Genomic DNA, 9,280 nt, shown 5'->3' with positions numbered 1-9,280 from the left:
GTCTGTACTACAAATTGAAATATTCAATTTAAAATTCTTTCATAATTAAGTTCCCCTTTAAGCAATAGGAAGCAAAACTTTATCTGCAATCATTGGAAACCACAAACTCCAAAATGCACTCTATATAAAAGAAAATGGACTTCTGTTAAATCTGAAAACTCCAAAGAAAGATTAAAAAGCATAAATGTGTTGCTATGTACTTCTCTCCCAAAATTATATACATAATGCACAAAATAAACAAGATCTGCAAAGATTATATTCAAACTGAAGTCCTCGGGGAAGAGGAGAGGATATATCTAATCAAGTTGAATGAAAGTTTTTGTTTTGTTTCGATGGGGTGGATAGGACTTCCATAGTATCTCCTATGATATTTTTTAAAAATCCCTTTCTGCATATTGAGAAACATACAGCAATTTGTCCTCATCACTCATCCCCAAAATCTTATCATACAAAACATCAAGCAAGGGTTTTGCATTTAGTTTTTGTAACCTACCAGTCAGAGACAATGAGGAAGCTAGCTGACACACTCACCAATCTTCCTTCAACAAAGACACATTCATATATTTTATGGTGGAGCAGAAATCAGGAATTCACTCAGAGGAATCATGAAATCAAATCCATGCCACACCATTCCCTTCCAGACCATTCTGCAGTGGTATGAACACATTTATAACTAATAAACTCTTTGGTTACATGAAGTTTCTCTGTTCCATTCTGCTTAACATAATTTAAAACACATTTGTAAAGGATGATCCATCATTCTCTACACAATCACTGTGGTGCAATCTGATTTCGAAATAAGTGATCAAATTGTTGACTGAATAGAACACCTTCAATAAACCAGGTTGCAACTAACATTGAAAGGCAACTGAAAATTTCAATCAGCAATTGACAATTTAATGCAAATTTCAGATGATCTTATTAATACTGCTTAAAACCAAATCTCTCAGGGAAATAAACTTAACGTATGCATTGTAACAACAAATTCTCAAAGTTTTGCTCCATATGCTTGAATATTAGAGTTAGCTGTACATTGTCAATTTTTTTTTAACAAAGGAAAGCAAAATTAGCACTACAGATAATAGAGCAAACAAAGGCATTTGTACTTAATCTGGAGTAGATTTTACACATTACATTGAAGTCTATGATTCACTTTTACCTACGTTAGATCAAGTTCTAGAACATATCTTGTTTAAATGTAAAACCTTTAATGAATTACACTCATTATAATGCAATTGATTTTTGAAATATACAACAGATTTTCAAGAGCTTTCATGTTTTTGCTTATCATTCTGCAAGTAAATAAGCTTGATATGTCAGTTTCAAAAAATCACAAAGATATCTATTAGTGCTTTATGTAATGCCAATTATTTATTGCCCAATGTTCCCATACTACTATTAACTTCTATATTCTGCACATTCACCTGACCTGACCTCCTATTATAATCTTTTGATTCAGAGCCATAATTAATATAGAATTGTGATATTATTTCCCTCAAAACTTAAAAATTTCCTTTTCTTAACTTGCCTGCCTGGACTTTTCTGAACTTTAAATACAAAATACTAAAAGTGTGATGTTTTAGAATATTTGAAAGCAGATAGGGCACAGATAAGCAATAGCTGAAAATGTGTTGCTGGAAAAGCGCAGCAGGTCAGGCAGCATCCAGGGAACAGGAGAATCGACGTTTCGGGCATAAGCCCTTTCTTAAGCAATATCCCTCTAAGCTGTGTGGCTGCTGTTCCAAGGTTTCATGACTGGTGATCAGAGTGCCAATGCCAATCCCATCATGCATGGACGTTGGAAGTTTATACAGAAGAAAAATAAGAGGGATTGCTGTCATAGAGTTGGGTAGATGCAGTTCAATATCAAGTTACATTTTTAAGAAAAGAAAAGTATTATAATGAATTAATTTCAATGATGGTCAAGTATGTAAATTGGTAAAAGCTGGGATATTGCAAAGCTCATTTGTGAGGTTTATCACACATTATTATTTGACTTCTAAAGTACAGATTAATGGGTTTATGGCTTTTAAATCTCTGAAGGTGACTTGCTATTTTAAAGGTGTTTTTTAAAGCAGGGGTCAAAACAGCATTACCAAGTAATCAAATGACTTAAGCTAAATGAATTCATCAGCTAACTGGTGAGATACTTGATGTTACTATTGAGATTTTAGGACCCAGGAAAATAAAGGACAGGGACCAGAAACAGGTGCAGTTTAAAAGAGAGGATCCATATGAGCAGGTGTGCTGCTTAATAATCTAGGAGTAGACTGGGTAGTTGGAAAAAGCCTTGGGTTTTTTCTTGGATTTCAATGAGGAAGTCAATGATTTAACCAGTGTGTGTGTGCGTGTGCGTGTGTGTGAGACAATAATGAAGAATGTGCAGAATATCATTGAGAGGACACTGCTTACAACCTCGCTAATTGAGTAAATAATTATAGAATGTGGATTAGGAGTAATACTTCATGGGATTGAGTTTCTGCAGAGGAAAATGCAAGCAGAAGAGTCTATTCTTTCTTTTTACTTTTTATAATAAAAATCTTTTCAAATTATCTTATTTCTACAATATATTATTTTCTGTAACAAATGTATGTTCTTCTATTAATAATACAATGACAGTTTCATGTGAATGAGTGCAATGCCTAATTACTATGGTAACCAGATTGCGAAAAAATACACGTCTAGTCTACTGAGCCAGATTTTGCTCTAAGATTTCACTTGCTCAGTATTACCATCAGCTGGGATTGTAACACACTAAAACAATTGGGCTTTGCACCTATAGGCAGAATAAAGAAATAAGAAGGTTGAACTCGTACAGTCTGTTCATAGAATCATAAACTCCCTACACTGTGGAAACAGGCCATTCGGCCCAACAAGTTCACATCGACCCTCCAAAAAGTCACCAACCCTGACTCATTCCCCTACCCTGTTACTCTACATATATCTTGACTAATGCACCTAACCTACACATCCCTGAACACTATAGGTGACTTAGCATGGCCAATTCACCTAACCTGCATTTTTGGATTGTGGGAGGAAACCAGAGCAAACCCACGCAGATACAGGGAGAACATGCAGACTCCACACAGTCGCTGAGGCTGGAATTGAACCCAGGTCCCTGGCGCTGTGAGGCAGCAGTGCTAACCACTGAGCCACTGTACCATTCCATTATAATGCGGTAGTTCTGTTCTCGTGCAATCCCGTGTTAGAAGAAAATCGTGTAATAGCAGCACCATTTAAATTAATGGGGCTGGAATCGGGTTCTAACCAATACACATTTTAAAACTTTGCACTTTAGAAACAGGGTCCCCAGTTCGTCAATCGTGTTATAGCAAATTTGTGTTAACGAAGCGCACATTATAGCAGGATAACCTCTACAAGAAATTACATTTGGCCATTGCTGAAGTATTGTCACACTGCAACCATGTTCAATGTAATATAGTTCAGTTGTCAAGTTTATAGTGAGCTGGAAGCTAAAGGGCTATTTGCTAAAAACAAAGTAAGAAAGATAGGCAGTCAATCACTATTCATGTTTGTTTCTACATGAAGGTGCATTTAGACCTTTGGGAATGCCCTGTGAACAGCTGTTGAAGCAGGCCTAGCCTTCAGCAGAGCAGTGGTTTGATTGCTGTCAAACCTTCCTTGGTGAACCTATTCACATAAATAATGCTAACTGAAGAAATGGTTTTGTTTAGCTGGTGTTCGTAAAGCAATTGAGATGCTTGACAGGCTGGTTACCAAGAAATATTGAAATGTACAGGCTTGGCAAGTTGGGACAGTGCAGCATGATACAAATGTGTTCAGAATTCATCTTAACAGATCTGATGAAATGAGCGATTGAAAGAAATAGGAGGTTTTGGTGTAAAAGGAGATATTGAGCTTGAACCACACAGCTATCAAATGTTCAGAAATGGCAGATGACATAATGTCATCAAGGCAAGATCAAAGCGCAGGTGCCAATAGGTAGAGGTATGTTGACCATTTGCCTTCCTGATTCTCCCAATTTATCAATTCTGATCAAACTAAGACAGTTTACCATTGCATATTAAGTACACTGTTAGAGGTAGAACACCGCAGATTGCCAGCACCATTTGAGAGTGGATACAGCAGGCATGCTTTGCAGAATTGTTAGATTCAGAAGCCTTTTGGAGCTGTTCCTTGAGCTTTGGCAGTGTAGCAGTTTAAATTTCAAATCTATTTTGCGAAATTTATGATTTTTTTTTACTAATGTGACATATCATGCAGCGAATACAATGACCCAATTACAACAAATTTTGCAGGCATCAAAATCTTGTTTGATAATGTTATCCTAAAAGATTTTATTCAACTGTGCTCTTATTCCACTCTGCATTAATTCCCCAATTAGAAGGATAAATTCAAAAGCTGCTCTCACACTTCTTTCCAGGAGACTTTTCTGAGCGAGTTACCTGGAGTGTACCTTAATACAGTTTGCCATCTACATTACGCAAGCATCGTGCTGACAGTGTTTCCAACACTGAAAATTCCAGAACCATGCCCTAATCCTGGCTGTAATTATAAATGCTTTAAACCATACAAAAGCACACCCTTGCTCTGCTAACAAGAGCTTGGGCAGCATGACTATTTGCTGATGGCATTTGGAATCAAGATTGTTACATTTTTTCTAATCACAGATTATCTTTGATATTACTGTTTGCTGAGTTACAAAGTGAATGTGTATTTCTTTTTGGCCTATTTCCGCATTTATAAGCTGGTAACTTCAAAGATCTACAGTCTGCAGGAATAAAGACTACAATTGCTAAAAGCAGAAAACTTTTTTAAATACATATTACTAAACTAGAGAACAACTTGTGACTTAAAAGTGATCTTGAAAACCATGAATTAATGCTACACAGAAGTCACTTTGATCACTGAAGAAAAATATAGATAAAATTCTATCACTGGACACCAAGTGACATTAACTGGATGACACATGAATGAATGCTCTCCAGTGAAGAATATGTTGCCAATTCTAATGAAATGCTGACCCCATATCTTCATTTGTCAGTCTTGTGAAGAGAGGTGGGAGGAGAAGTACCAAGTAGAAATAAGGCACAATCTACTTCTCGCTTTTGTGTTCTCAATGTCAATTCAAGCATGCAAAGCTGACTAGCCAGTAAGTAGGTGACACTTAAACAGCTCCTGCTACAAGGATAAAATAGGACTCCATTAATGGATAGAATAAAAGGGGGCAGGAGGAGTCCTTTTTAAATCTAGCTGCCCAACAGTAACAGAGCGGATTGCATTTGGACCCTATTTGACTCTCCATTGGAGCCAAAAAGGATAAATTTGGGAGGTAAGTAATTTTTTTTAGAAACATATTCAAGGAACTCAGCAAGTTAGCATGCAATATTAATTAAGCAAGCAAAGCTGATGGCCTGTTGGTCTTCATTCTTGTACACCAGTCAACTGCATTGGTTAAGGTCACATCTAGAAAACTGGGTACAATCATTGTCTCCATTTCCAAGGACTTATCTTAGAAACAGTGTGGCAAAGTTTCACCAAACTGGTTCCTGGGAAGTGAAATTTGGCCTATGATGAGAGGCTGAACAAATATAAGCCTGTTCTGTACGGAGTTTAAAAATAAGAGGAATTTTGCAAAGAGTTGTTGATGGCCGAATGTTGCAGACAAGCACATTCCAAAGCCAAGTACGTGCTGAGGGACATACTAGAGCTTTGGGCAGCTGCCATAAAGACACAATGGGGAAAAGCCACTGTCTAGGACTGTTCAGCCACTGTCAACTGAATGGCTGAAAACATGTGAAGAACTCCTTGTTTGACAATGAAATGAAATTGTAAATATTAACTGTAATTGTAAATGTAGTGAGTAATGTACAATATAGGAAGCAAATGACTTGTCTTTGAGCAGTCAAGTAATTACTTTTATAACATTAAATATAATACGTTGCTTGGAGAAAGGAGCAATTTTAGGTTGGACACTTAAAAATAGGAAACACAGAAGCTTCTGAAGAGGTTGGTCAGGATATTAGGATGGAAACAGAGAGGTCTGCAGATGCTGGAGGATGTTGTGAAACTTGTAGTAATGTTGTTCAGAAAGATTTTAAGGATGTTGCCAGGGTTGGAGGATTTGAGCCAGGATTAGAGCGGTGCTGGAAAAGCACAGCAGGTCAGGCAGCATCCAAGGAGCAGGAAAATCGACGTTTCAGTCCGGAGACCTTTCTCAGGAATCACCATTCCTGATGAAGGGCTCCGGCCCGAAATGTCAATTTTCCTGCTCCTCGGACGCTGCTGGACCTGCTGTGCTTTTCCAGCAACACACTCTCAAACCAGGATATTAGGATGCTATTTCTCCTGAATCAAGAACACAGGGCATAACCTCAGAATAAGGGAGTCATTCAGTTATGAATAAATGAGAAGTTCCTCATTCAGAGAGCTGGAAACCTTTGGAATTTTCTACTCTAGTGGGTGTGGTTGTCTATCAATTCAATATTTTCAATTGATAAGATTAATAGGTTTCTGATGACAGGAACTCAAACTTATATGGGGAATAGATGGAAAAGTAAAGCCAAGACAGAAACTGGCTCCCTAAAATAACATTGCCTTGGTGTGACTCCCTTCTTATGGACATTTCCCTTTGTTCACTTATTAAAAGAAGCGTTAAATTTCTCTGCCCTCCTCAGTTCATGCTAAAATATGGGTAAGTCACACAATAAAATCAGAGCATCAGCTGCATGCCAACAGGTCCTATCCTCTGATCCCAATGACGCCCAGGACAAATGTTAATGTTTAACATCAGAAATCAGCGTTGATGAAGCTTGACGCCTCTGACAATACAGCAGACGATTAACTAGGGCATGAGGTCTTTATGATTGACCTAAGAACAATACAGTACACAAAGTTAAAATTCAGCAACAATTCAACAATAGAAGCTGGTTTATAAAATAGTATTAAAAGAATTTACAGGTTCTAACAGTAGGGACTTTAGCCACCTTCAATTGGAGTTACTGAGAGTAGTTTTGGATAAGTAACACAATTTCTGGAATGTTCCCTGACACAAGCAACTGGACAAGAGCTGTATTTACAGTTCTCAGTTGGTATTTAAATGAATATTCAAACCATAGGTATTCCATCAGGTACTAGCTGGCTGCCTCCTGCCATCTGAAATCCTGTTTAAATTTGCCAATCACGTCAGCAGTGCATGGGCAAGAGTCTGCCCTTGAACATAATGATGTGGCCCAAAGGTTTAAAGAGCCTAGGTTTCTGGTAGGGGCAACATGCAAGCATGACATTTATCCCACCTCCTAACATTTCACTAAAGGCCCAAGTTAAAATCAATGTTTAAGATCGACATGTTTTCCATTTTTCAATCAATTGTGGATCAGTAAAAGGAATTCATTTTGAACATGAAAAACAAGTTTTTAAACTCAGTAATGGGAGACATTGGAACGATAAGTTACTTTTTTGATAAGACATAACAAAAATTATGAAATAATAAGTAAATAGAATGCTATTAGCTACATTTCTGTTACAGTATTTCCCGCTAGCTACGGTACACCACAGCCAAAAGCCAATCTATTGAGAGTATATTTTCCCATCAGAAAATATATGTCACTCTTTATTTAGTATTCAAATGATTAGCAATAGACAATTAATAGGTCAGTGTCACTGAGCAAAATATCCTTTCATTAATTCCATAAAACAATAGATCCTTCATTCGTTAGGATTAGACTAGATATTATCACTGTGGATGAAATAACTAGAGCACTCCAAACTTGTCAGTTTGGTATGTGATTATGGAATTCTTAAGAAAATTATAACATTCAGCTGGATAAATCAGCTATTTATGGACTGTAAATCAAACTCTTAATATAGGAATGCAGAATTGAAAAGTATTTTTATTAAAATATAAATATCTGTTTTAAAACACTTCAAGACCAGAAGATGTGGGCCTCAATAAAAACAACATAATTTTACTTTTGCAAGTGAACTATAAGGTATATCTTTATTAAGTATAGGCAAAAGTGAGGACTGCAGGTGCTGGAAACCAGAGTTTAGATCAGAGTGGTGCTGGAAAAGCACAGCAGGTCAGGCAGCATTCAAGGAGCAATAAAATCGACGTTTCGGGCAAAAGCCCTTCATCAGGAATAGAGCTGAACTGGTCCTCACCCTTAACAATTTCTCCTTCGAATCGTCCCACTTCCTCCAGACCAAAGGGGTAGCCATGGGCACCCGTATGGGCACAGCTATGCCTATCTCTTTGTCGGCTACGTAGAACAGTCCATCTTCCATAGTTACACTGGCATCACTTCCCACCTCTTCCTCCGCTACAATGATGACTGCATCGGCGCCACCTCGTGCTTCCGCAAGGAGGTTGAGCAGTTCATCAACTTCACCAACACATTCCATCTCTACCTTAAATTTACCTGGACCATCTCTGACACCTCCCTCCCTTTCCTGGACCTCTCCATCTCCATTAATGACGACCGACTTGACACTGACATTTTTTTTTTTTAAAAACAAACCCACCGACTCCCACAGCTACCTGGATTACACCTCTTCCCACCCTACCTCCTGCAAAAAATGCCATCCCCCTCTATTCCTGATGAAGGGCTTTTGCCCGAAACGTCGATTTTCCTGCTCCTCAGATGCTGCCTGACCTGCTGTGCTTTTCCAGCACCACTCTAATCTAAACTTTATTAAATATATCCAAAACTAAATTTAGAGTGAGGTTTTCATGCTCTGTAAATTGCTTCTGTTTTATTAAAAAATAGTAGCATCCATAAACAATTTGAATATTGTTGAATAAAAAGAGATAAGCTGTGAACTCCTTTAGGCTTGAACTCATCAGGATTACATAAAAATGCCAAATTTCAAAGGGAGCAATAATTCACATTTGGAAAAAGGCACACAGCCAAGCAATCCACCTTTTATGAATTACACACAAAAAAGTGGGTAAACAACAGTTCCTGGTGCATTCTCCAAGGAAATGCCTCAACCAGGGTCAAACTGCCAACGAATCAGCACCTTTTTCTATGCTGTATGAGTTATTGCTCTCACTGAAATGTGGCATTCTTGCATCTACCCCGAATGCAAAAAATGTAGCCCTGTCTTTGCGCAAAACTGAAGTTCTGCACCACTGAGCAACGAACCATATTTGAAAACTGATCAAACATGTACCCACTGAGATTGGCAATAATACACAAATGACGACGAGTCCATTTATTTCCTCATTCTCGAGGAATTTCTTTGTGCCAATTGTAGACAGAAGACAAACTATCATTGCACTTCCATAATCAGCTGC

The sequence above is a fragment of the Chiloscyllium plagiosum genome, chromosome 17 (assembly GCF_004010195.1).
Source record: "Chiloscyllium plagiosum isolate BGI_BamShark_2017 chromosome 17, ASM401019v2, whole genome shotgun sequence".
NCBI lineage: Eukaryota > Metazoa > Chordata > Chondrichthyes > Orectolobiformes > Hemiscylliidae > Chiloscyllium > Chiloscyllium plagiosum.
Note: the sequence above shows the minus strand (reverse complement) of the source record.